This window comes from Aphelocoma coerulescens, chromosome 14, assembly GCF_041296385.1.
Source record: "Aphelocoma coerulescens isolate FSJ_1873_10779 chromosome 14, UR_Acoe_1.0, whole genome shotgun sequence".
In the NCBI taxonomy this organism is placed as follows: domain Eukaryota; kingdom Metazoa; phylum Chordata; class Aves; order Passeriformes; family Corvidae; genus Aphelocoma; species Aphelocoma coerulescens.
In genome coordinates, this window is record NC_091028.1 from 14,617,668 (window position 1) to 14,643,394 (window position 25,727).

The 25,727-nt window shown below is 42.5% G+C and overlaps 1 long non-coding RNA gene across 3 annotated transcripts in view; it reads right to left on the reverse strand.

Moving 5' to 3' along the window:
- Positions 1 to 25,727, reverse strand: part of LOC138118815 (uncharacterized) — a 96,394-nt gene that overhangs the window by 11,421 nt on the left and 59,246 nt on the right. For 2 of the 3 annotated variants that reach the window (XR_011155290.1, XR_011155291.1), the window contains exon 1: positions 5,405 to 5,512. The exons of the other annotated variant lie outside the window; for it this stretch is intronic. This is a non-coding gene — a long non-coding RNA (uncharacterized lncRNA). Of the gene's footprint in view, positions 1 to 5,404; positions 5,513 to 25,727 lie in introns of those variants that run through there. 3 annotated transcript variants of the gene reach the window in all.

Genomic DNA, 25,727 nt, shown 5'->3' on the forward strand with positions numbered 1-25,727 from the left:
GGGCGTTAGCCTATGTGCTCTCAGCTCACACCCTGGTTTACTTGCTACTAATTTTTTACATGAGCTCCGAGTCAACTTTTCTGTTTCCTTCCCTTTCTCCCTAGAACAGCAAATCTGCTATCAGTAATTCAGGCAATACAGTGTCTCCTGGATACAAGGAACATACAGATGTCCCCCTGCAAACCCCAGATGAGTGGCCACTATTCTGCTGTTTATTACAGTAACACATTCCAGCGCTTGAGCCAGCAGAGATAATTGAAAGAAAACCGAGCTGAGCAGGCCTGTTAGACTCAGTCAATAAATGTACAGCAGGTTTGTCATTTTACAGAGCTGCATCTGCGGTTACATCACAGACTCTTTGGGAGAGTTGAAATACCAAATCCCAGGCTAATATATGTAGGTCTGACTCCCCTGTGGTCAGCTCTGGTTTACATCACCTGCGAGTCTAAAAAATATTCAATCCCAAAATGTTAAACTCTCAGAGGATCACACAGGGTAATTCAGGTTGGAGGGCAGCCCAGGAAATCTCCATGTGCAACCTGCTGCTCAAAGCAGTGCCAGCCTGAGGTCAGACCAGGTGGCTCAGCGCTTTGTCCAGTCAGGTCCTAAAAGCTTCCAAAAATGGAAACTTCACAGCCCTTCTGGCAGCCTGCTCCACTGCTTGAGAGTCATTCTAGGGGAAACAGTTTTCCCTACACTCAATATGAATCTCTCTTGTGCAGTTTATGTCTGCTGTCTCTGATCCTTCCACCACTTTCAGTGAAGAGTCTGGCTCTGCCTTTTGGAGCCTTTACTGTTACAGGGCTTTTTCTTCCCAGATGAAGAGTTTGTATTGATCCTTATTGAATTTCCTATGGCTCCTGTTGGCCTTTCAAGGTCCCTCTGAATGGCTGGTCTGCCCTCAAGCTACAGACAGATAGCACCTGGAAATTGGTGTCACCTGAAAACTTGACAAAAGGATGCTCCATTCCTTCCTCCAGGTCACTGGTAAAGGTCACAAACAGGACAGGTCCAAGAACAGAAGCTGGAATACTGCACTCATTATATGTCTATGAGTGTGCCTGGGATCAATGAGCTAAACCATCTGGTTGAGTTCTTTGTCCATCAAGAATGCAATGTCCCACACTAGACAGGGCACTATCTAGGAGACTGATGAAAGCTTTGCTGAAGTCCAGGTAAATGACAAGGAGGTTCCTCACCCACCCACAAATGCTGTTGGTTCATCACTGAAGGCAAACAGATCAGGCAGGCCTGTTTCCTCAATCTGTGCTGACTGCCCCCGACCACCTTCTCCTCCTTGTGTCCACAAGTGTGTCCCGGGAAAAACAGCTACCTGATGCACAGACTGTAGAAAATATACATATCACTGGAAATTCCCATTCAATACCAGCCATGGGTTGGCTGGTGCCAGAGAGAGCCCTCTCCTAGCTGAGCAGGACCTACCCGCTAATACAGCCCAGCCATAAGGTGTGATGGAACACTTCCATCAGAGAATCAGACTTGGAAAGAGTTCATAATTAACCCGTAAAACTTAGTATACTGTTTTAGGCAATGAATGAATTTAATTAACTGCTTCAAGAAGAGACATACAAAATCATTTTTTGGAAATCTTCTTCCTACCCTAGAAATTGCTGTTTCTTATACAACATCCCAAATTTTGATGTATACTGCGGCTGGTTCACAGTGCTGTATAATTTTTAAAACAGATGGGGCTTGTTTAGTTCCAAAGCTCTTGAGTATGCTGGTTTTAAATACAAATCTGGAAAATTTCCACCTAATTTGTGCTGCAAATTTTGCCTGATTTCACAGCAGCTGGATATGTTTCTCTAATTCGTGTACTCTCTGAACACGGCCTGTACCTGCATATGCACATTGATCTTCAAGACAGATACAGAACCATGGAATGCAAATGTTTTCTCAGTGTACAAGGGGGATCAACATTACTACCTTCCTGAGATTTTACTTGGGATTTTAAGGCAGGCATGGCATTAAGGATTCATATTCACTCCTTTATCTCTGCGGCACATGGCACACTTGTGAAACTGTTGTAGAATTTTCTGAGAATTTACTTTCTTATTTTAAACAAGACAATTTTTTACATTCCTTTAACATTGTAACCAAGTGCCTTTGTGCCATCTGTCAAATTACTCACATGGAGCCATAAAAACATTCTAAGATAATCTAATATACTTTTTATATTCTGGTGAGTGCCACAATTTAAAAGATGTCTAATTCAGATTTGACATGGCTACTAATCACCACTCAATATCAGAGGACAAATAAGATTTTTTTTCTTTCCAATGATATACAACACTGCAACATTTAAAAAAATACAACATATGAGTTACCAACCCAGCACTGAATCTTACAAGTCATGAAGTTTGGGAGCATAACACTGCGTTGTTCAGATGTAGGAGAGCCTGCAGAGCCAAAGCCACAACATTTGATGTATTTTTTAGCCTAGAAATGCTGGGGATATGTGTGGCTATATATTTTTTTTAATTGCTTCCTTTCTCTTGAAAGGGAAGAAAGATTGTTAAGTTTTATTGTGGCACAGAGGGAATCACATCAGCTCTGAGAGGAAATAACACTGCAATCAAAGAGCCTTCAAGAGTGCATCAAGGACCCTGGAAGGTGCACTGAAACAACACCTCGCCTTTCCTCTGTGGATTCGAGGAGGATGAGCTCTGGTGCTCTGGAGGAATGAGAGAAACCATGAGGCGAGGGAGGAAAACAAAGGTCCTCACATTCCAACACCTTGAATTCAGTTTGCCTGAGAACCCTCAAAACATTGTGAAAGCTGAAGTACTGATAGCTACCCTTGGCATTATCATCCTCTCTCTAATATGTGAATACAGCATTTAATGTCACAGCCTGAAAGACAACTGTCACATAGACAATCTGACAAGAACACAAAACAAAAAAGGGGCTCTGTTTGAGTGGATTAAGAGGAAAATGCACATAATAAATAATTTCTATCTTTTATCACAAAGTTGTGTCAATAGTGCCTGGACATTTTCAGAAACCCAGAGAGCAGGTAAGGCCATGGGCAGTCCTGAAAGCCAACAAAGCAGGAGGGGTCCTGCCAGAAGCAACCCTACTTCTGCTTTGGAAAGTTGTCCTTCTACTTTCCTGCTTATCAAGATGGTTTTTATGAAATAAACAACCCAGAACTGCAGAATTTCACTTATTTTGGATGCACCTTTGCTGTTCTGTGTCCTTTTTGGGACTTTTATAACATGTTATTAAAAATGTTTGTCAGAATACCATGTTAGCTGTGCATTCTCAGGTATTTGGAAGCACTGGGTATCTGTCAGTGACTCAGGGCAAGCAGCAAAGTTGCTCTTAGAATACAAAGCTCTACAGACACACAGTAAACATATATGTGCATCCAAACATATGATAAGGAGCATGTTCCACCTGTCTCTGACTACTCCATAAGCACTGCAGATGAACTCACCTACTGTCTGTCCTAATATTCAAAAGAACACAGATTTTTCAGCAATACCATAAATAATACAGACCTCTAAGCAAGAATATGAATTTCCAGTTTTCTCTACACTCTGTGCAAGGTCTCCATTAACAGCATCTCAGGTGCCACTCCCTTGTCCCTGGAAAACTCAGCTATGCTCCTACCTCAGAAACCTGTGGGAGGGATAGATCCAGACACTGCAGATGGAAGTGGCAGCTAAGTAAAGCACTTCCAAACCTACCTCGCTGCACAGGAAACTCCTGCATAGACAATCCTTAGTCATCATTGTTTAAACCCAAGTTAAGGATTTTCATACACTTCCTCCTCGCTCCTTCATATGTACTTTCCTTCAAAGCCCCAGACAATATTCACAGATGTGACACATAGTCACACAATTACAGTCACACAATTTCTAAATAGTGTAAATAACATTTCAGACAAAGTCAGATTTTTCAGAACTCACAGTGATGTCAAAGAACTCCAAGGACAGGAGACTGGAGGTCAGTAAGGTAAACCAGGGATGGGAAAGAGGATAAAGCTGGTATTTTGAACAGTGAGCTGCAGAGCTGGTGCAGGAACCACAGCAGCTTGAGAGGCACATGAGTCAACAAGTAATGGTCCCTAACCCCAGTGCCTTCATCTGTCATCTCATGGGAGCCAGGTACTTCAACATGTTGCCTCCCCAAGGGCAAGATTCCGAGATGAGCTGGATCAGCAGCATGTTGACTTTTGATTGGAAACATCTCCCATTTGTACCAGGTTTCTGCTAAAACACTTAGTGTCCAATTTGCAAAAATATATGTGCATACTTAAAGACTGTCTTTGACAGGCTGCCAGCTCTTGTGCTGCAGAATGCAATCCAGAAATCCAGAGTTCCTAGGCTCCGTGTGGCTTGCTTGCTCACTCGCTCTCTCTCACGAAAGAGTATTTGTCTTCAGAATAGAAGGTTCCTACTGAAACTGGATCTGTTATGGAAACCTGCCACGTCTCCTAAGGGTGCTGCCTTGTGGAGAGCCACAGCATAGATCTGTATGTGACCAGGTCACATCCTGCAGGCATATGTGCACCACATCCAAGGGGTGTGGATGCTGCTGCCCTGGAGAAGGGCCCTGTTTCTCAGTCCATGTAAAAGCACTGGGCCCTGGGGCTCTGTGTGCTGAAGGAAGTGCCTGTGCTATTTGAGCTCCTAGAGAAATCCCAGCAGTTCACACACAGGAGTGTGTTTTGTCCTTGTGTTAGGGTGCTGCCACTGGGCTGGGGTAAGAAGTCTTACCCTAAACAGGATATGAAATAAGCCAGATGAACATTGAGTAAATAGGGACAGGTTGCAAAGCCCTCCCTCATTTCTTATTAAGTATGGAGCACACTCCATACTTTAAACAAAGGTGAGATTTTCCATTGTTTGAAACCAGTCATTAAGATGCTCCTCCACCCTAAATCTCTGCCTATTACCAATCATCACAAACTTCTCTTTTCAGGCTTGAAATGGCATGAGTTCTGTGTGCCTTTGCACTCCTGTGCTCCAGGGGGTACCTGAGAAGTGTGTCCTCACAGGGGTTTCAGCCCAGGTTTGAAGACCCTATGACATTCAAATGGATGAGAGAGGCTTCAGAGAAGTGTCTGAAGTTCGGGCTACTCCTCTGAACTTCACTCAGATGTCAGCCCCTAAGGAGTCCAGCCATCATTTTTTGAACCTTATTAACTAGAGCTTAAGGGAAATAGCTACAGATTTTATTCAGCAGGGACATTCTGCCATGTGGAGCAATGCTCTCTGCATTCATTTCCTTTTTTTGCAACATTTCAGTATTGCACATTATTTAGGCATCAGACCTGAACACAAATAATTGTACAATAAAAAGCAGTGACTCAACAGGTTATTGCCACAATAATTCCTACACCCCCACTGTGTGCAGACTTAGTTTGGTTGCTTACCCTGGAGATGAAGGTAGTCCCATTTCTAATCACTGAGAGCCATTTATCAGCCCCAAGGCAGAAGTGCATATCACTCAGTCAGTGTAACTGGGACCATGAGGCACGCTCCAAACTGCAGGAGAGAGGAAAACCTCTGCTTACAACCATTAGCAAATCATTCATACACCTCTCTCTAATGTTGCTTCTCTCATTCTTTGGTTTGCAATTAGATGCAGAGCTTATGCAGGGAAGGTAGACCAGGTGGAAGCACTTCCATCCCCTCACACTCTTCACTGTTCTGTTTTCTCCTTTGGTGCCCTTTTCCATTTGACACTGTATCCCACAGACAGAGGGATGGGGTGACTTCCTAGTCTTCCTTACTAATTTCTAACAGATTCATGAAACTAAACAGGAGAAAAAGAAGAAGGAAACCATGGACCCATTGATATAAACACACATTACACCCACAAGTGTGCCACAATACAGGTGGGAGAACACAGACCCAGAACTCCACGACGAGAGTGTGCTTCTAAAAGTTTGCAGAGTTACAGAGCCTCACAACCCTCCAAGATTCACACAACATGATGGAAAATCCCCTATCTCTGCATTACAGCTTCAGCCACAGACTGGAAAAGACAGCTGTAAGACTAGGAAATAACCTAACAGCTTTTCAGTGGAGTACAGGCACCTCACTGTCCTCTTCTGTTACAGTATCAAAGTTTCTGCAGTTTACCTTTAAAGACAAAGAAAAAAACCAAACAGTGAGGGAAGGTGGCCAAAATGCTCAGCAAGCGTGTGTGGTGCAGCAATTCTCCCTCTCTCCCTCTCTTTCCAGACACCTCAGAGGGCCCTCCAAGCCCCATGGAATTACAGAGCCATGCAGAGGAGCAGGACTGACGGCACCATGTGCACAGGCAGCCCTGGCACTGCTGGAATCACCCTGCACACAGTCGTTCCTGTTCATTTGACTTTTTAGAGCTTGTGACTCTCCTTACAGGAACTCATTACAGCTCAGTGCAACAGCAGCCGCTCTCCCTGTCACATCTCATCGCACGCCAGAGGAGGCTGCCCTTTCATCTCTCTGTTTTTTTAAGCCAAGCTTTAGCACATCAGGGGGAACATCTTTGAAATCCTTACTGATTCCCACTGGAAATGGTGCCAAGCAAAAGAATCATTTCCCACAGACATTTTCTTTCCCCAGGGCCACAGGCAGGCTCAGCACAACCCTGTCTGCGGTGTCATCTAGAAACAAAACAAGCCCAAACCCAGCTTGCCCTCTCTTCCAGCAACGTTTTCTGGGTCTATCTGGAGCCAGAAAACTCTCCCACCCCAGCCCAGCTGAAAGCATGGTGGTGGCAGAGGGCAGCAGCAGACAAGCTCCCAAGACAGCTCTGACAGCTTTTTGAAGCTCATTTAGCATCAGCTTGGGCGTTTTAGCCCAAATTCTGTGCCAGAGCCAGGCAGGAGAGGTTCATAGTTTGGTGCTTTGCACTGGAGCATCCCTGAAGTGTGGGGACAAATGCTGCCCCCAGACATGAGTGCAGCTCTGGGCACTGCTCCTGCCGGGGACACAGCAGACTCCAGGGCTGGAGCAAGGCTTCCCCACGCCCACTGCCTTGGTACTTTTTGTTTTGAAGCGGCGTTGGGAAGAAATATTTAGCTGCAGCGAGGAACCTTGTCTCATTATCTGTGTGACCCTTTTCATGAATTATAAAGAGCTCCTGCTGCTTGCTAAGCATGTTCCAGATGCCACGCCACAGGCAGAGTTTTTGGGGGTTTTTAAGTGAAAGAAATATTTTTCCAGAGGTTTGCTATAAATTATAGGATGAGCTTTGTCCACTGTGGGCCAGGTGCTCCTGCCAGCATGGAAACATTTGTACAATACTCCTGCCAAGCATGTGTTCCAGGATTTGTTTTAGGGAATACATGATCATTCTCTCTATCACATCTACATAGCCTCATAGGGATTTTTTTTTTGTTTTTACACAATCTTTAATTTCTTCTCAAAACACCCCTGTGAGACAAGATATTTCTTTTATTCCTTTTTTTTCCAAAGAGAAACTTTAAGATTTTTATGGATCACAAAAAGATTTAGGTACTTAAGCAGAAAGTGGAACCCTAAATCCCACTGAAATGAATCAGAGATAAGCCCTCAATAGGACTGAAATGCTTTAATACTTCACTAAATTTCTGCCTAACTGCTTTGCCCAAGGTCATGAAAGACTTCTGGAAAAACAGCTCCCAACCCCACAACTTGCCCAATAATTACTCTCCCTCTGAAAGGTGAAAATTTAGCAATTTTGCAAAGTCATTTGGGAAAACAAGACACACCTGCTGTGATAGCTAAACCTCGATGGGCAGCAAGTACCTTTGCCTGAACACAAGGTATCAATGCAACTATTCTGCTTCCCAGCTTGTTTGGAAGTAGCCTGGAAATCTCAGCACAGGAGTGCATTTTGTCTGGCCAACATCACCTAGAACAGTCTTGAGCCAAAATCCCAGGAGTTCCACCCAGTTCCTTAACCACAAGGCCAGTTCTCCTCACGTTACCCCTCTCCCATCTGGGGGGTGAGGATGAATGAACAGTGCTTTTTCAAACACCACAGAAAGTGCTTGATGTGGTGGGGCCTGAATTGACTCTTTCAAAGTCCCTGAACCTCTTCCATCCTCATAGAAAAACAAAAATCTTCAGATTTTTTTGTTTTAAATTCAGATCTAGTTACTGCTGAGCTCTGGAAGCAGCACGCACACACAGAAAGCTTTATGCCTCCCTGACTGGTGTCAGGCAGAACATAAATTATTTATGAAAGCACTCCATGCAATATTTTATTTTGGATTTAAAGGGGCAGGAGTGATGGGAAGGATTGTTAAAATGCATTCAAACCTGAGTCTTAGTTTTGTTCAGGAACCACTCCCTGCTAAGACTGGTTGAACAGAAGCATAAATATTATCTCATCTGTATTTATGTGAATAATCCCATTCAATTCAGTGGAGTTGCTCCTAATTGCCACAGATTTATAGGGGATAAGATTCAGGATTTGCCAAAAAATGTCTCTGGTGCCAGTGCTTTGGGGCTGAGTGGGTGTTTGCAAACACAAACCCACTTTTCCTCCCACTGTCTGATCCACTTGTAGCTTTTCATTTTCCATGCACAAAGTTCCTCAATCCATTGCTTAAATTAGCAGTAGCCAGACAGCCCTGAGCAGCCTTTGCTACATGAAGCAAAATTACTTGAAGTGTTGTGCTGCTGCAGAAGGACTAAGATCCCAGATAATGGAGTAAAGCTGCCAGTAATATCCCAAAGTTTCCTAAGTGTCATATACAATCAAATATTTCTAAGTGACTGTGGCTTAGGACAAAGCCTATCACCTTAACTATCACAGAAAGTTTAGCTTCAAAAAGCACACTAAAGACAGGATTTTGGAAAGGACAGAGCAGAAGTTGTTCCTTGAGATGAAGGCCTCTACCTGTCTGGTACTTGCATATACAGTAAGTCTGCCTGGAATTTCAGAGAGAAGTTGAATGATAAAACACCTCAATAATTTTTTTACATGTCAGGGCCACTGAAGCCAAGTCTGAGCCTCACAAGATGTGAAGTTGTGCATCAGCTTGCCCAAACACCGCAGGAAACACTTCAGGAGAACACTCCAGGGAGCATTCTGCAGTTTGCCTCTCTCCCCATTGCCATGATAAATCTCTGTCTCACACCTGGGTTTAGATCCTCAGACCATGTGCTTTTTCAGGGTTTCCCCCATGTCCATGGTTAAGCAGCAGGACTGTGCTCACACTGACTACGGTTAGAGCTGCCCTCAGCTCTCATGAGATTGTTGTGTCTTCAATAACATCTTCCTGACATTGTCCTAATCCAAAAATACCAGTAAAATATAAGGAAAGCAAAGAAGTTGAACTGTCACTACACGTCCTGCTACACATGGCGGGCTTTACATTCCCACAGCAGCTGTGCAAGTGATACACAGCCTGGAGATGCACTGAAAGGGTTTCACGTGGTCCCAAACTCTCGGGGTCCAAGGCTGGTAACAGCTGGACAAAGGCTCCTGGGTTGGTATCACCTGCAACATTTGGACTGGCCCCACCTTTGAGTTTTAAAACCCAGAGACTGTGATGACACCTTGTCATCAGATGCATGAGTTTGTCTCCTGCAACACAATATATAATAATTCAAGTGTCCTGGAGAAAACCTAAGAGTCTGGCACCTTCTTTTGGTCATGAGCACCAGCATCAGCAAACTCTGTGCTAAAAAGAGCTCCTGCCCTTGACTTGGATTCAACTTCTCTTTCAGAATGAGCAGTGAAAACCACTGTGCAGAGCTTGCAATGTGCCCAGCACAGTGGGTACATTTCTTCATTAAAAGTCTTCTCCAATATCATATGGATAAACAGCTCCATATTTTTCAAGCTACTTCGATAACTGAGTTGGTGCTGAATTTTCCCAAGTCCAGAGGATGTACACAAGTACAGACTCTACCTCACAGCAGATAAATGAACTGGCTTGGCAAGGTTCCTTTCGCCCCTACAACAGGATGAGTTGCCAGGGCTGGGGTGTCTATCCATGATGGACAGTACATCTGGATGTTGAGGACAGCCCATTTATTCTTTCTGTCCACCTCCACTGTCAACCACTGACTCTTCAATGTACTTATCATTTACATGCTAGAACTGAACAAGGAAACATTTTCTCCCGGCTTAAGAAAGGCTGCAATAAACTCTTATTAACTTTTGTTTTGAACTTCCACACTTCATGTCCTTTAGTGTCCAGTGTGATAACTGTACTGAGACTTCTACACTCAGAGGCCCAGAGCTTACTTTCTTGTGTCTTGTGTGGTCATGCAGACATTTACACTTTTGACAATTTATGGCCATTTATTCCAGCAAGGAGGGTGTGCAGGCAGAGCATTCGGCTCTTCTTTCTCTACTACTTACCCACAGACCGAACAGCAGATTTGGCTGTGCTGGGAGAAAGATAAAAATTCTACTGTAAAGGCAATTTATTTTGTAACTCAAGCACAGCTATAGCTGTAGAATTGCAGTATCAATACAGTATGAAATAATACTTTAACTTAAAAAATCACTAGCATTTAAAGTAAGATTTCTCCAGTCAGTGTGCATAGATCCTTCTTCCCCATTTCTTAGTTTATTTAGGTGGGAGGGTGTTTATTTCTGCTGCTGCTCAGATCCTGAATATGAAGATTTTGACAAGCTTGCTCCTTTCCCTTTTTTTGAGCTGCACAACGAATATGCCACCATCTTGGCAATAAGGCTACAAGTTTTCATGTCAGCATAAAAACAAAAAAAGGAAAAGTAGAGATAAACTTTCCTGTAACATTTCAGCAGCTGTTACCATAGTAATAATTCGTTTCACAAAGCCAGCAAACATCATTTCAAGGATTTCTCCAAGTGCCCGTGGAAGAAGTAGCAGCCATCAATAACCTCCTTCTCTAAAGCTTCCTAAAATTGTCACAGACCTTTCTCTTATGTTATTTGCTGAAAGCAGAACCAAAACAATGAAGGCCAGAAATAACATCACTGCTAAGATGGATAGATGTGAGGAGAAGTAGACATGAAAAACAAAAGTGCTGCATCTTTGTGTACCCAAGGCCTAAGTTTTCCAAATAGTCATTGACGCCAACTGTCAACTTGAGATGAGTCGGTGCCCAGGCCTCCAGGATCCTAAATAGGAAGAGCTTTATATACCAAAGCCAATTATTTTAATTGTCTGGAGGGTGTCACCAATGGGGCGGTATTTTGTAAAACCAATCAATGCTCTAATAGTGTTTTCCACTGCTGGAAGTTTCTGGGTGGGTTTTTGGGGCATGTTGCAAAGAGCATGGGGCAGAGGAGATCTGCTACTGACCTTGTTTTCCAGTGCTGTAGAGGTGCAGATGTAATTGCAAATAGACTCATAGTCCTGGTGGCAGAAGGACTAAGATCAAGTTATGCCATTTCACCTGCAGACACAGAAAGCCAAATCATCTACCCAATGGGTTTTTTCCTAAATTCACTGGGATTGCAGGGTTAGAGAAAGAGTGGGGTGGGCAGCATTAGGATCTGCAGCACCTAACAGCACTTGGAGAATACACAGGAAAAATTCCTTCCCAATTTGAAAGTGGTGATTGCTTTAACTTTGTATGTCTGCAAGAATGACCACAGTTTCCCTATCAGACACACCAGGAAGCATCACTGAAGTCCCACCACCTCAGTCTGGGTTTCTCAAACCCCTGTAACTCAATTTCTGTAAGTGTCTCCTGGGACATGGAATTACAATGGGGCATTCTACCTCCTCAGTTTAAAAAAATGTCATAAATACACACTCAAATATTGGCTTTGTAATGCTCAGAAAAATTATTTTCCTACAGAAGTTTACTTTATGCAAGTTCCAGGGCAGAGATAATGTAGGGTTAGGTACACTCCTAATACATTCCTCAAATACACTCTCATTTTTCTCTCATGTTCACACATCACCAGCACAACAGAGCCTGGACTACAACTGCAGTACATAGCAACTAGCAAGACACAAATAATAAATAGAAATATTCGGCAAAGCTCTAACCTTACAAGAACACAAACATGCTTACAGAAAAAACACTGCTGAATCCAAGCCACGCTCAGAACCAATATCCTCCTGACCCCCTTGTCAGAGGGTGTTTTTTTAGCACTCCTGATACCTCTGGAGTTTGTGTTCTGGAACTAGCAGCATTAGTCATTTCCCTACATCATTAGAGGCAGAGCTTGCAGTGAGCTGTCTCAATGATCATCATCTGCCTGTCCAAGTCTCCTTTTGCATCACTTCAGACTCACCCTTGTGACAGTGTGGGAGTGCAGCGGCTCGCAGCCGCTGGGATCCTGCACACGCAGAAGGTCAGCAGTGCAAGCAAATGGCTAATCCCACCATATGTGCCTGGAGTTACCTGCTGGGAATGAGCAATCCTGGAAGCCAAATGCACAATTTGCCCTCCTGTTGCATGTCAGCCTGCACTGAAAATCTATAATTAAACTGATACAATGATAACAAAGAGGAGATTTACAAAGCAGATTCAGGAACTGCAGAGACATAAAGGCATGCTCAGTTACATGACTTTTCCCACTGGGTGTTAAAAGCAGCTTCCACTGGCTCTGTCTAAATCAGCAGAGCTGAGGAGGCTTCCAAATCTGCACAGTGGGGCCACCTGGCCACAGTCCAGCGTCCTAGTGTGGGACCAGCCTCTGCTGCCTCCCAGCCCTCTGTCATACTTGGCCCAGAAAGGAAAAACAGGTTCCTGTGAGCCAGTGCAGACAAAATAAACCTGGAGTTTGGCCATCATTTTTTCTGTAGGATCAGGGGTTTACTGTTTTCTCTGTCTTCACACGGTCAAAAACTGAACATTAAATGGGGTCACGAAAACAGTGAAACAAATAAACAAAATAGACAATTCTATTTTACTTAGAATAAGTATCTATTCAATTATACTAAAACGTATTTTTTTGCATCTGGGCAGGTTTTATATTTTCACAAGGCTGCATTGACCTAACTTCTAAAAGGAAGTGTGATTTCAAAGCAAGAAACAAAAATATTTAAAATAAAATTACTCAGTTCTCAGGCGGCAGAAGCAGATAGAAGACTGAATTTGTTTCAAACAAGTCTACATTCAAACCAAAACTTCATTTTTCTGTAAAAAAAACTTGTAAGCAAATATAATTATTGCCCAGATCATTAAACACTTTCAAAAGTCTCTAAAACTACAAGCATAGAATGCAACAGCCAGGCTGTTCCTCTGCAGGCTGGAACAGACTCATGATCTCTGCAGAAAGATGCAGAGAAGAAACATAAAATCCATTTCATCCAGTGGGTCACAATCATGCACCCAGCACTAAGTCAAGTGTAGATCAATGATTCCCAAGTATTTCAGTGTCCATATAACATTAATATTGTAAGATATCACTGATTTTGTGTTACTTTAAAGATATCATATTAGACAGCAAGAAAAAATATTTGTAAACTTCAAGGCAGCTTGTATGCAATGGTATTCTGTCAAAAGATCTTTTTCCATGCCAATCATACAGCTTCAGGATAAGGAATAAGAAAGTGTTTTAGATATTCATTAATTAGTGCTTAGCTTTATTTGAAAAATGCATCCTTCACAATGTGTCATGTTAATATGCCATAGCATTTTGAACATTATTAGTTTTATGCTTATTAGGCATATCCTGCTAGAAGAAAGCATTTTAAATTAGATTAAATCTTATACATGTTTAATGTGGTGTTCTCACAATTTAAAATGCTACTCTATTAAAATAGCAGAGAGAGAAATTGACTCACAGAATAAGAATGTGGAAAGAATAGATCATGAGTGAAATGAATAATAGATTAACCGAATAATCATATTACTACCTATATGAAGAGTATAAATCACAACAATCTAATGCTGTCACAGCAGAAAAAGGGAGAGCAGGCTTTCCAGGACTTAACTATGTTCATTATCTAATATGAAAGTAAGAGGCAAGTGCAATTAGAGTTAATGAGAGGCCATTTCATCGCAGCTGATGGTGGGTATCAATTCCAAAGCATATTGAATAAGAATTTTGTTCTGGAGATGTTCTTTCCAGTCTGTGGAAAGTCACTGCACCCTCACTCATCCTTAAACAGCCCAGACTGCCCCTCATCCAGACTGAAAGACCAATCTCACCCACCTTCCTGCATCACCAACAGATGTTCACTTCCAGGACCATCACCCCAGCAGAGCATCCACCAACCTGACAGCCCTGAACTGCTCATGGGAAAGCAGCCTCTGGATAACTTTCAGTAACAAAGACAAATCAAACCAAAGGCTACCAACACTTGGATTCGATGATCTCAGAGATCTTTTCCCAACTGCAATGATTCTATGATTCTATGAGAGCAATGCAAAGATTCCCAAATATCTAAAATGGATCTGATTAAATCTGTAAGTCTCCATATACACCTTTACAATACAATACAAATCACCCTATTATATATCTTTTATATATACATTTGATTTATTCACTTATATATGTGTGCATATCCAAAACCAAGCCTGCAGCATTAGGTTAGAGCTCACTGTGATCATTAGGTAAGAAGAGACATCGTTCAGGTCACAATAAAGCAGGGCTCTTACTTCAGCCTATTATCCAAAACCAATACATCAGGGAGTTTATGTTCCTTACAGTGCAGGATGCACAACTTTAAGGTACTCAGCTAAGCTGGAGTCCTTTGCAAACTTCAGTGGCCCTTATGGTGGATTGGTGGAGGATGCTGAAAGTGCAGTATAGGAAAATGGGAATTACAGAATTTGAAACCAGGACTCCTCCACATGGAAGATGTTTCACTGCAACAACACAGCTCTGTGGACCAGTTGCAACCTGTTTGTGATGCTCTCTAGCCAGCCAGCTAACCTTCCCTTCCTCCCTTCCCTGATGTCCCCTGCCCTGCCACCTCATCCCTTCTTTCTCAAAGAGCAGAGAACAAGTTGGGGTCACTTGGAAAATGGGATTCAAATACAAATCCCTACAAAAACCATGAAGAGCTGAACATGTGCAGAGGCACCCACTGGTGCTAGTGCCGCTCACCGCTCTGGCACTACCAGCTACTAGAACACAAAGCTTGAAGAACAGAGCTGATTAAAATGGCAACTGGCACACACAACACAGAAGCTGCCACCCAACGGTCTGTCTGTTAATGAGAAAGTAACATTTGTTGGAAGTTTCTAAACCTGACCTTGTCGGCATCAGATTGAAGGAAGAGGATACAAAACAGGAATAGCTGCTGGCGTTAGGAGCTGACTGTCAGCTGAATTCAGTGTCAGAAGGGCTTGCAGTCAATCTGCTCCGTGCTCACTGAGTGCTCTTGGTAGGACGTGTTTAGATATCTAGGCACTCGTGTTTTGAGGGAGGGAAAAAAGCAGGGAGAGATATTGCACAAGTGCCAAATGGAATACAACATCACCATGGACAGTTAGGGCCAGATTCTACCTTTCCAGCTACAGCTGTGGAGTAGAAAAGGGGGAGAGGAGAAGCTCAGTGATAGCAGACCTTAATCAGGGGCACTCATCAAGTCTGGGGGTCCAAGAAATTTTCTGTGAAAGTCAGAGCTCTCCCAGGCATTGAAAACCACATTGTGAAAGCTCTGTAAGCCTGAGCTTGCTGTCATCACCCTCTCAGATACAGCCTGGTTGTGCTTCAGGATCTCCTGTAGGTGGGTCTATACCTCGTGCAACACAGCACAATGACCTCACTCACATCTTGGGAGCAACCCAATGTCCCCTGTCACATGGAAAATCATTCTGCCCTCTCAAATCTCAGAGAATTTCTTCAAGAAAGATGCTTCCAGGGAGACTGGTGCAGGGAATTTTGATTGTGGTGTTCAATGTGACCATGCTCAGCCACAGGAGCACCCTTTAGGGTGCATGACTGGGTGCAGTATGGGGGAAGTAAAGTTGTCTCTGTGCAGATTTGTTTGACTTGAAGAACCTTCCCAATCAGTCCTGGAGTCCAGGATCACTCACCAGACGTCTGTGCAAGGCCTGACATCTATTGTGTAAGAAGAAAGCTTCCATCAATTAGGTGTCAGTGATTCAGCTATGACAAGGCAAGGTGACTCAGTAAGGCCCTGCTCAGGAATGCAAACTCAAACTGCCATGTCCTTGCAAAACAGTGAGTGCCTAGCTTTACAGCTTGCTGCATAGCTCACTGGACAGCCATGCAATAGGAACAAGATCATTCTGGCAGCTTGGGCTGACAGTTATTACCCAGAACGACTGCCACAACAGGAGCAAATTATTTCATAGCAGTTGGTGCAGCAGTGGTTTGGATGCAGGTCTGTGAGCAAATGTTGGTTTTACGCCAACCCTCAGCATCTCACAGTAACAGGTCTCATAACTCAGCCCCTCCAACGAGAAGTTTTATCCCTGGGATAGTCTCTTCCACTTATAAAATTACCATTGCAGAAGTATATTCCTACTGTCAGGAAACCTTGTTTAGTCCAGTCTGCTAAAAAGGATTATAACCAAATCCTATTTTCCAAGAGTGTAGCTGTAGGAAAGTAAGGATGCAAGCAAGGTTTGTACAAGGAGGAATATCTTTTGTTATTCCAAGTGATGTATGTAGAAAAAACCCACAGTTATGCCTGAAGAACTTGAGTGGGTACTTCTTCAGGGCTGAAATGAAAATAACAAACAGGTGACAAAATTCCTTGGAGTCCAACTTCACTGCACTAAGAAAAGAACAGAAAACAGTCCAAAGATTCTGGACCACAAAAACATAGGACGTGATTTTCCAAGTGCTATTCAAACATATAGGTAAGACTATTGCTGATCTGGATATTGCAGTTTAATATACTATGCAAAAAGTGACAAAAAATAATTATTAAAAATGAGGACAAAAGGAAAAGGAGAAGTATAGATGTGACCTATGCAATTTTATAGCTGAGGCCTCAAAAGAACTGTTGCACAAAAACTAAAAAACATAAAATGCCCAAAAACTGACTGAAAAGTAGACAAGAGGAGACTGGGGAGTTCTTGGGGAAAAATCATGAGATGGACAAGAGACACAATACCACAATTAAAAGAAACCCCAAGTTTGGCTAAAAGCAAATTCTCATTTGACGAAAAGTAAAGGAGGCAATTAGGAACAAAAAGCCAATATAAAATGACTGAGAAGGAGGAAATCAATAGGAATTGCTGTAAACAATATTAGAAAAGATGAAATATTTATTAGGGAAACTAAAAATGACAGAGGAAGAAGTCATCTCGGGCCTGGCCAAGGACAGAATTTGCACAGAGCAAAGGAAGTTCAGCAGCCCAGCAGCTAAACAGCCAGTAGTTTTCAATAAAATGCAGAAGAGGTAAAATGTTCAACACATACTTCTATTCCGTGTATGAAAAGGGCAGTAGGAAAATTAATTGTTTTCCAATCCTTGAGTAACTGAAAAGGATATTAAAGGTTCAGGAATAAACATTTTAAGCCAGTTAAGGAGAGTCTGTACAGAGGAGCTGGAGCAGAGTTAGATGAGATCTTTTTCATTTTTAATAAACCTTGATAATCTCAGTGAAATCCATTCATATTCACCAGGTTCATTTAAAGCCAGATTTGTGGTTGTGTGTCTAGGAACAAGAAGTGTACTGAGGCACAGCTACAGAATAAGGGACTGCAACCTAGAAAATGATCTTTAGACATATGAACAAGTAAGTGACAAATAGGGAGGTAAATATACTTCCATTTGCAGCACTTGTGAGGCTGATGATGAATATTCTATCATCCCCCAGTAGTTCAATTTTAAAAGATAACACTGATTACCAGCAAAGGTGCAAACCAGAGGATAAGAGAACATGCTTGGTTTTGTAAGACTTAGAGCCCAAAACAGAGACCAGTAGCTGCCTGGTTTGCAGTGTATGGAGACCTCGGAGAAGGAGAGGTAGAAGGGGAATAGCTGTTAACAAAAGGTTCCTTCATCTGATGAGATGAGACCAATTCAAAACAGTACTACCATTATAAAGAATAATTAAATGTTTGAGCAAATATCTGGGAAACAGTAGATTGTTTCAGGGTGATAGAATCTCCTTCCCTCCCTTCCTTTTTCCCTCCTGTCATGGAGACATGCTGAAGACACCAAGTGTCAGTCAAAGAGCAGCACAAATCCTGCAGCTCAGCACAACTGCTCCCTGCCCTGCGGGTGGGTGAGAAGGAGACAAGACCTGCATGGCTGAAATGAAATGGGCTCCTGGCTGACTGATATAAACATTGCCTGAGTGTGGCACAGCCTTTGGGCAGCCCTTTTCTGATTCAACAGGGCCTCATTTTAACTGTTAAGAAAATTTTGTCAGGGGCAGCACCGAGGTACAGTGAAACCCACCAACACCTTTGTATTTGCAATCAACAACAGGTCTCTAAACAAAGTAGAGCCTGGACACTCCCTGAGGCTTTTGCCTTTTGGTTTTGTGTTTGCAGAGCAGGGAATCCTGGCCCCTTACAGTGCCATTGCTACCACAAATGCCCCAAACAAAAACTAAGGGAGGAGAATTACAGAACTTCTTTAGAAGAGGATGAGCCATGAGACAATTTATGCATCTCTGTCAAACTCAGCCCAAGAAAGCAGCTGGAGGCAGATGATTTGAATACAGGAAAACAAATCAAAATGGATCCAAGCCACAGAAGTACCAATTTTCTATCTCCTGAACAATAACTTAGCAGAGCAGGACACAAACAACCCTTCCCCAAGTGCTAGCACAGCAGTGTGCTGTTCATTTATTCATTTCCTGGCTCCAGGGCCTCAGCCCTTGTGTAGGTCTCTGCCTCCAGAGGCACCTCTCTGCTTCTTACCGTCACTGGGCCATAATACTGCTCTCTCTTGCAGCCGTGTCACATGGAAACAACTGCATTAAGTCTAGTGCCGTTTTCTGCAAGGCACAGGCAATAAAAATCCACGCAAGTTACACAAGCTTAACAACGTGTGGAATTGGTTACAGGAAGGCAAAGGACCCAAATCATTTGCCCTCATAAATGGGAAAACACGTAGGCTTCGCTGACTTTCCTGAGCTAGTGCGCAAGCACTCGATTCAGCGAGGCGGATGCGCCGCCCGAAGATGTAATGATTGAGCCCAGGTAGCACCACCGAGCATTGGGCTGCCTGTGATGAAACAATAAAAAGCAAGGAGAAAGCATGTCCTTTGTGCATCGAAAATGATATTTCACATTTCATTATGCGTAGCAAAACTTCCTCACGTCCTGACAAATCTGCAGGGCATTTCTTTGTGCAGTTGGCAGGGTTGTGCTGTATTAACACTGATGCAATTACCTTTACGTGGGCATCTCCTCAGCACACTCAGTCCAAGGATGAAAGACATGTCAGCTTTCAAATGTTCTACCTTGTAAAATTAAAGTTATTAGAAAATGTAATCACCCTCCATCTAGTCTGTGTCTGGTGGATATATTTACGCTCCCGAGAGGGGTTAAAACAACATTTTTAGCGGCTGCCTCAAAACGTAAATCAAATCTTTGTGAGATGCTACATTGATTTGCATATTATTAAGCATGTTCCTTCCCCTCCACCACAGTTTTGCTTCACTGTTTTGCTCCTGTGTGAAGGTTGCCACTCTCTGCACGTGTGACACTGTCCCTCGTGGCTGCCTTTGCCAGCAGCAACGGCGGTGCCATGCTAATGAGTCCCAGGGAGACCCAGGGAGCTGGAGCTGCAGGCTTAGCTTCAGCAGAGAGGGAAAGCATGAAAATGCTCCTAGCAACTTTTGGATCTGCTAGAATTTAGTCAATTGGAGAGTGTTTACACAATGTTAACATTGAGCCGGGCGATTTCTGGCCCCAACACGTTGGGTTTTTGTTTAATCAGTTCTGCAGCATGTAGAGTCTGACAAGGCAACGCAGCAGGCCAGGCTTTAGGCGTTTGTTAAGTAGGGCACTGGGCACTTTGCCTCCTCCTCCCTCCCACCCTTTTGCCATGAAATTCTGCAGTGTTTACATGTAAGACTCAGATGGGTCTGAACAACACACAGCACAAGCCTTGGATGTCAGACTACAGCTCAGGGGTGGGCTGTCGGACACAGCACTCGCCCTTCGGATGAGAGGTTCTGGCAAGGACATGTGACAGCAAAGGGTTCCAGCTACAAGCCAGGGGCATTTTCTCCTCCTGCCAGGAAACTGAGAGCACTGAAGGGAGAACATGAAGGGCTGACAGGCTGCACACAGGCTGCTAACCATTCAGCAGTGTGTGGATGAAATGAGGGCTCACACCTGAGCAGAGAGCACATAGCCACTCTTGGAGAGCTGTGCAGAGCCAGCCCACACAACGCAGTGTCACAGCCCGGGTACAGGGTCAGACCTCTGGGACAAGTGAGGGCTTCATGGGAACAAGAGGAGCTGTGATGCATATCAAAAGCTGAATTATAGTCTCATTTGGGGGAAAATCCGAAATAATTCCCTGGCAGACAGACCACTGTGCTATTCCAGTCCATGGAACATTTCTATTACCGTATTGAGTTTTCCTGCTGTAAGCATAGCAGAGGTCCCAGCTGTGATGTAGGTCCCAATTTTCTCGCACAAAAGGTCATGCAGCAATTGAAGACCTATTCTCCTGAGCACAAATCTGGCCCCACACACTGGCTACCCACCCAACATGACCCCTCTCACACCCTGATACCCTTCCACAGGAGAGGGAGCCCTGTGCCTTAGCTGAAATGTCTGTTGATGGCATTTACCCACCTTACAAAGCTGTTGTAAAGCTTAATTAACATTTGTACTGCAAAATGCTTCAGGACTGTCAGATGCCAGGCACCACAGACGTGTTCCTGTCGCAGACAGGATGGCTTTGCTTTGGCAAGTGGCACTGCTGCAGCTGAACATTGACTAGTAGAGTTTTGTTGCAAGCAACAACAATGATAAACTCAGTTTATATGCACATATGACAGGACTATAAAGTCAATTTTTCTTTGCTGCTTGCAGGTTGGTTCCCCATCCTTTTTTACATCTACAAGTACTTTTATGATATGGGTTCCTAAATAATGGTTTTCAGCCCCTGTACTCCCTGGCATGAAGCCTCCAGTCTGGTGAATGGTGTATAGCTGAGCCTTCTGCTGCCTGTTACTCCCAAGACTGCAATGGTTACAAAAGTTAAAAGCTGTTTAAAAGAGACTGGAAAGTCACAAAATTGATTCAGAGTTGGAAAATTGTCTAGTTCACCTCCTCCAATGCTGCAAAGGATGGCATCTGATATTGAAAAGCACCTCTAGATGCCATTTAAGTGCCCAGTATAACCTCCATGGAAATAATCACTCAGAGACTACACGTAGATTTCTCTTTATTTTTCCATCAAACTAGCAAAGGGGAGCACTTTTCAGCAGGAGTCCCTTCTGTGCCACCACATAACATTTTACCTGATAAAAGCAGGTACTAGCAGAGGCTCAAACTTGGAATCTCTATAAAGTCTGACATGTTAACACTTCAAACAAAAAAACAGCTTAAAAACACAGAGATGATTTTGGTGAATCATCCATCTGTACACAGCACTGACGTGTAAAGTCAAACTTTTTTCATGTTGGAGGTTTTTAATCATCCTTTTTCCTATCAGTCTTTTGAGGGAAAAAGATGACGAGCTGAGGGAGAGAGGTGTGATTCATTTTTACTAGAGTGAACCAATAAAGCTCTTGTAAAGTGTGGTCACCCTGGTGCTCTGTTCAATAACAGCAATAACATCTAACCTGCTGCTACTGGTGCCGTGCTCTCACACTTCACATGCTAAGCTGCTTGTTTCGAATCACAGGCTCCTACTGCATTCATAAGGACATGGAAATTGTATTATTTCTTTTCTCTCTCTCTTTAATCATTTGCTATGACGAAGTGAAAAGCATTCAGTGAGTCACTGATGGATCATCGTCTCTTCCATATGCACTAGGAAGCTGCCACTGGGAGATGTACCCCTGCAGGAACAGCAGTCTGTCAGTTCTTCTCTGGAAAGCCCATTGCACCATTCTCTTTTTCCTATCAGCTTCTCATTTGCAGTGCAGGAAAAGGAAGTGTTCTAACCACACAATCCCTAGATAGGTCAGTAATAATGTTGCTTCAGTGCTGCAGGTTCTGAACAGGGGTGATAAATAACTGCAGTAGGGCACTGCACCAGGCTCTATCCTGCCTTGCCTTGCACCTGAGCCCTCAACCTGACCCAGCTGCCAAACAAAAGTCAAATAAATTAAGGGATCCAACCATGGGCTTGCTGCAGGGCAGCCCGTTTCAGCAGGGATCATGGGGGAATGGAAAGTCTCCCCCCACCACAGCCAGGCTCCTACAGACCACTTTCACCACAGGCTAGAGCCATGTCTCACCCCAAAAGAGCCAACAGGGACAAGATGTAGGCTCAGAGTCTTTTAAATTGCTGTGTCTGTTCCATCTACACACATCACAACTGGGAGCTGCCCCTAGCAAACCCAAATCACTCCAGATCACCACCAGCAAGTGGCTATTCAGCTTTGTTATTCTTGCTGGAAAGCACAAACACAAAGTCCAATCTCAACAGCATCACTGAAAGTGGGAGAAGCTCAGAAAACTGAGAACCCATTGCTGGAAACTGGTTTTACCCTTTCTCTTTACCCTCCTCTCCAGTATTTCAGGCAGACACATCACTCCTGTTTCCAGAGCTGTTTGTCAAAGGGTCTGAACTATTTCTGTGCCTCACACAGGTGCTCCAAGGTACAATATTGCTCCCCTGCAAAATCCCTTTCTCAGCAATGCTCAAACTCATACAGTCTGATATCACACACTTTGTCAAAAGCTTTGTGCAGAAGTATTAATCCTCGAGCTGATTCACTTTGAGCAAGTGCCTGGAGGAAAGGCAGTGATTATGGGAGCGAAAGCAGAGTCTCATGTTTAGAAAGCAATCATTAGCCAAGCCATGGGGCTTCAAACAACCATTCTCTACTTCTAGGCCACTGCACTTTTGTTTCAGCTCCTCATATAACTTTACATAGTTCTCTATTTCCTTTTTAAGTTCTCTAGAGCCATATATTTCTAGCATGAAAAAAATCTCAGTATTTTAAAAATTTTCAACTGTGTCTTGTTTTTGAGAGTTAAACACCAACAATAACATGATCTGATTTCTGGTAATAAATATTAACTTTTGAAAGTTAATTACCATGGATTTTTATCAGTATCTATTTGGCTTCTGTTGAATCAACCCCATTGATTTACAAGCCTGAGAACTCAGTAGTTCACATTCTTCTTTGGCAAAACCAGTGGATCCTCAAAGTAAAAACTAGCCCAGCTCCCTCAGTGTTCCTCACAGGATTTACCCTCCAGACCCTTCACCAGCTTCATTGCCCTTCTCTGGACTTGCTCCAACAGCTCTGGGAAGGTGAGGTTCACATTTCTTAAAGTGGGGGAGCCAGAACTGGACAGAGCACTCAAAGTGTGACCTCACCACTACAGGGGGACAGGAGTTAACTTCTAGGGGTTCTTCATGAAGACAACAGAATAATATCTTTCTTATTGCTGTTAGTTTACATTTATTCTGCATTTATTCTTTCTTCTTTTTTTTTAATCTCAACTAATCAATTTTCTTGCATAAGTGATATTTATGCATTTTTCACCAGCTCTAGTCCTCCATATCCTGTTATCAATTCTACACAATGCTGGAGAGATTTCCTCCCCACTGCCACTACCACCTGTCCCCTCCAATTAATGTCAGTCAAATGCAGTGAAAATCTTTGTGATACTGAAACTATGTTAAGACAAATGTACATGTGCTTAGAAAGACAAATTTTCTTTCTGCAGGAAAAGCTGCCATTTCAAAATCTGGTTTGATTTTGAATTGGAATATAAAATCAAAATTTTAATTTACCTGCAGAATGAGAATTCTGATAAAATAATTTGTTACCAACTATAAGTATTTCAAAAGTGAAAATACTTTATAAAATAAAAATACTGTTCAAATTATATATTATATTATTTAAAATATAAATTCAGACAGAAATGCATGAAAACAAGAAAATAAAATACTGATTTATATTTATTCTGTTTTTTTCCTAAGCAGACTTCTTGGTCAACATGTTCTAATTAATATTTAATCCTTATCCCCACTCTTCAAGCTTTACTTTGTAGAGGAAAAACTGTTCCATTAAATATTTCCAACTAGCTTTAATTTGGGTATCCTGTTACCAGGTCCCCACTCTCCCTATTACAACTTCTAAAAAGGACAAACTATATTTCATATCTTTCAGAAAGAACTATGACAACTAAAGGTTTAAATTTAAAAAATGAAGAAAATAATTAGATTCCAATTAAGGCCAGTGTGAATTAGATCCTGGCTCTTTGGAAAAGCATGAACTAATAATCATCTGAATATCTCCAGGGTTTTTTCCTTAAGTGAAGAATAGCTGAGCTTTACTCAGTTGTTTCTGAATCTGCTTGATGAGATTTTTCTCATCAGTGGGCAGTTTCTTCACTACTAAACAGCCCACTAACCACTGGGATATGAATTCCTGCTTTTAATTTCATCACCTCTGAAATGCTCATGGGTTTCAAAAGAGTAATTAAGCTGCTACATATATCAGAAGGCAGAAACAACTGAAATACTTCATTTGGCTAGAACTAGAAGAGAAGCAGTTAAAAGTCTACTTAAACAGCATATGAAACATGTAAGTGTTTCATAGATTTGTGAGAAAATAGTCACTACAGAGTCTAAGCAATTTCATTTGTCTATAATTTACATATAAACTGTGACAAAAGCAGTTTAGACATAAAATAACCATTTTCATTCACTTATAGCCCCCTACAACATCTGTAATGGTCCAAGCTCTTGAATGCATGTGTGACATGTGGTGACACCTGTAGCATCTCTTAGTGACTTATTAAACCCCATATAATTCCTGTGAAAAATGTTAATAAAAAAACCGATGAAAGGATCTTCTGGTAAACTTTTTGACTTCTTCCAAATTAGGTTTGATTCGACTGATCAGGAAACAATTTGGTTCTTCAGGGTTTGAACTGACAACTGACGGTGGTCTAAGGAAATAGGCATTACAGTATTTTCAATTAGAAGAAATGTCTCATGCTTTAGTCTTCTAAAGAGCAAGAAATTCCACACATCACACTCTGCATCACCCATTTTCCTAATCACAAACAACTTGAACAAGAAACAGAGTAGTCATTGGTATTTCATCCACTGCATATTGCTTTCTGGACTTTTTACCAATTTTTTAGCACCCAAAAATCCCAGTGAATGAATTCCTGTCTGTTGAGATTAATTCCTTCACTAAGAAATTAAAGTACTGTAATTAGAGAAAGTGTGAATTCTTTTAAAAAATGGTTAATTGAAAAACTCCTCACCACCACAAGGAATTACCTAATTAAAATATTATCATGCACAGGACTGAGGAAAGCAGTTCATGCTGGCCTACGAAGATACTTTCATCTTTGCTAGCGTTCCTGCTGAGAGGAAGGAAGAGGCTGCCACTGTTATCACTGTGACATGAGACACATAAATCTCTTTTTGAGAGCAGTAAGCATGGAAAAGTCCTGTTCTCACACACAAATTCCTACCCATATATGCCCAGCTGATATTTACATTGTGTCCGTATTCTCTCAACAGTTCCCTTCATCTGATAAGCAAATAATTTAAGGTATTATTCTCAATAATACATTTCTTAAGGGCCCTGCAAAGATCCTGTTACTCAGTAATGGGAAATCTAATCAAGAGGCTACTTCAGAAATATTTGTAAACCGTGCAAATTAATATAATGTGAAATCTCTTGGTTTGCTTAGAGGTACCAGGGGACCCACATCCTACTGATGTTATCAAGGGGTGGGTTGGTTTTTTTCCTTCTAAGAATCAGAAC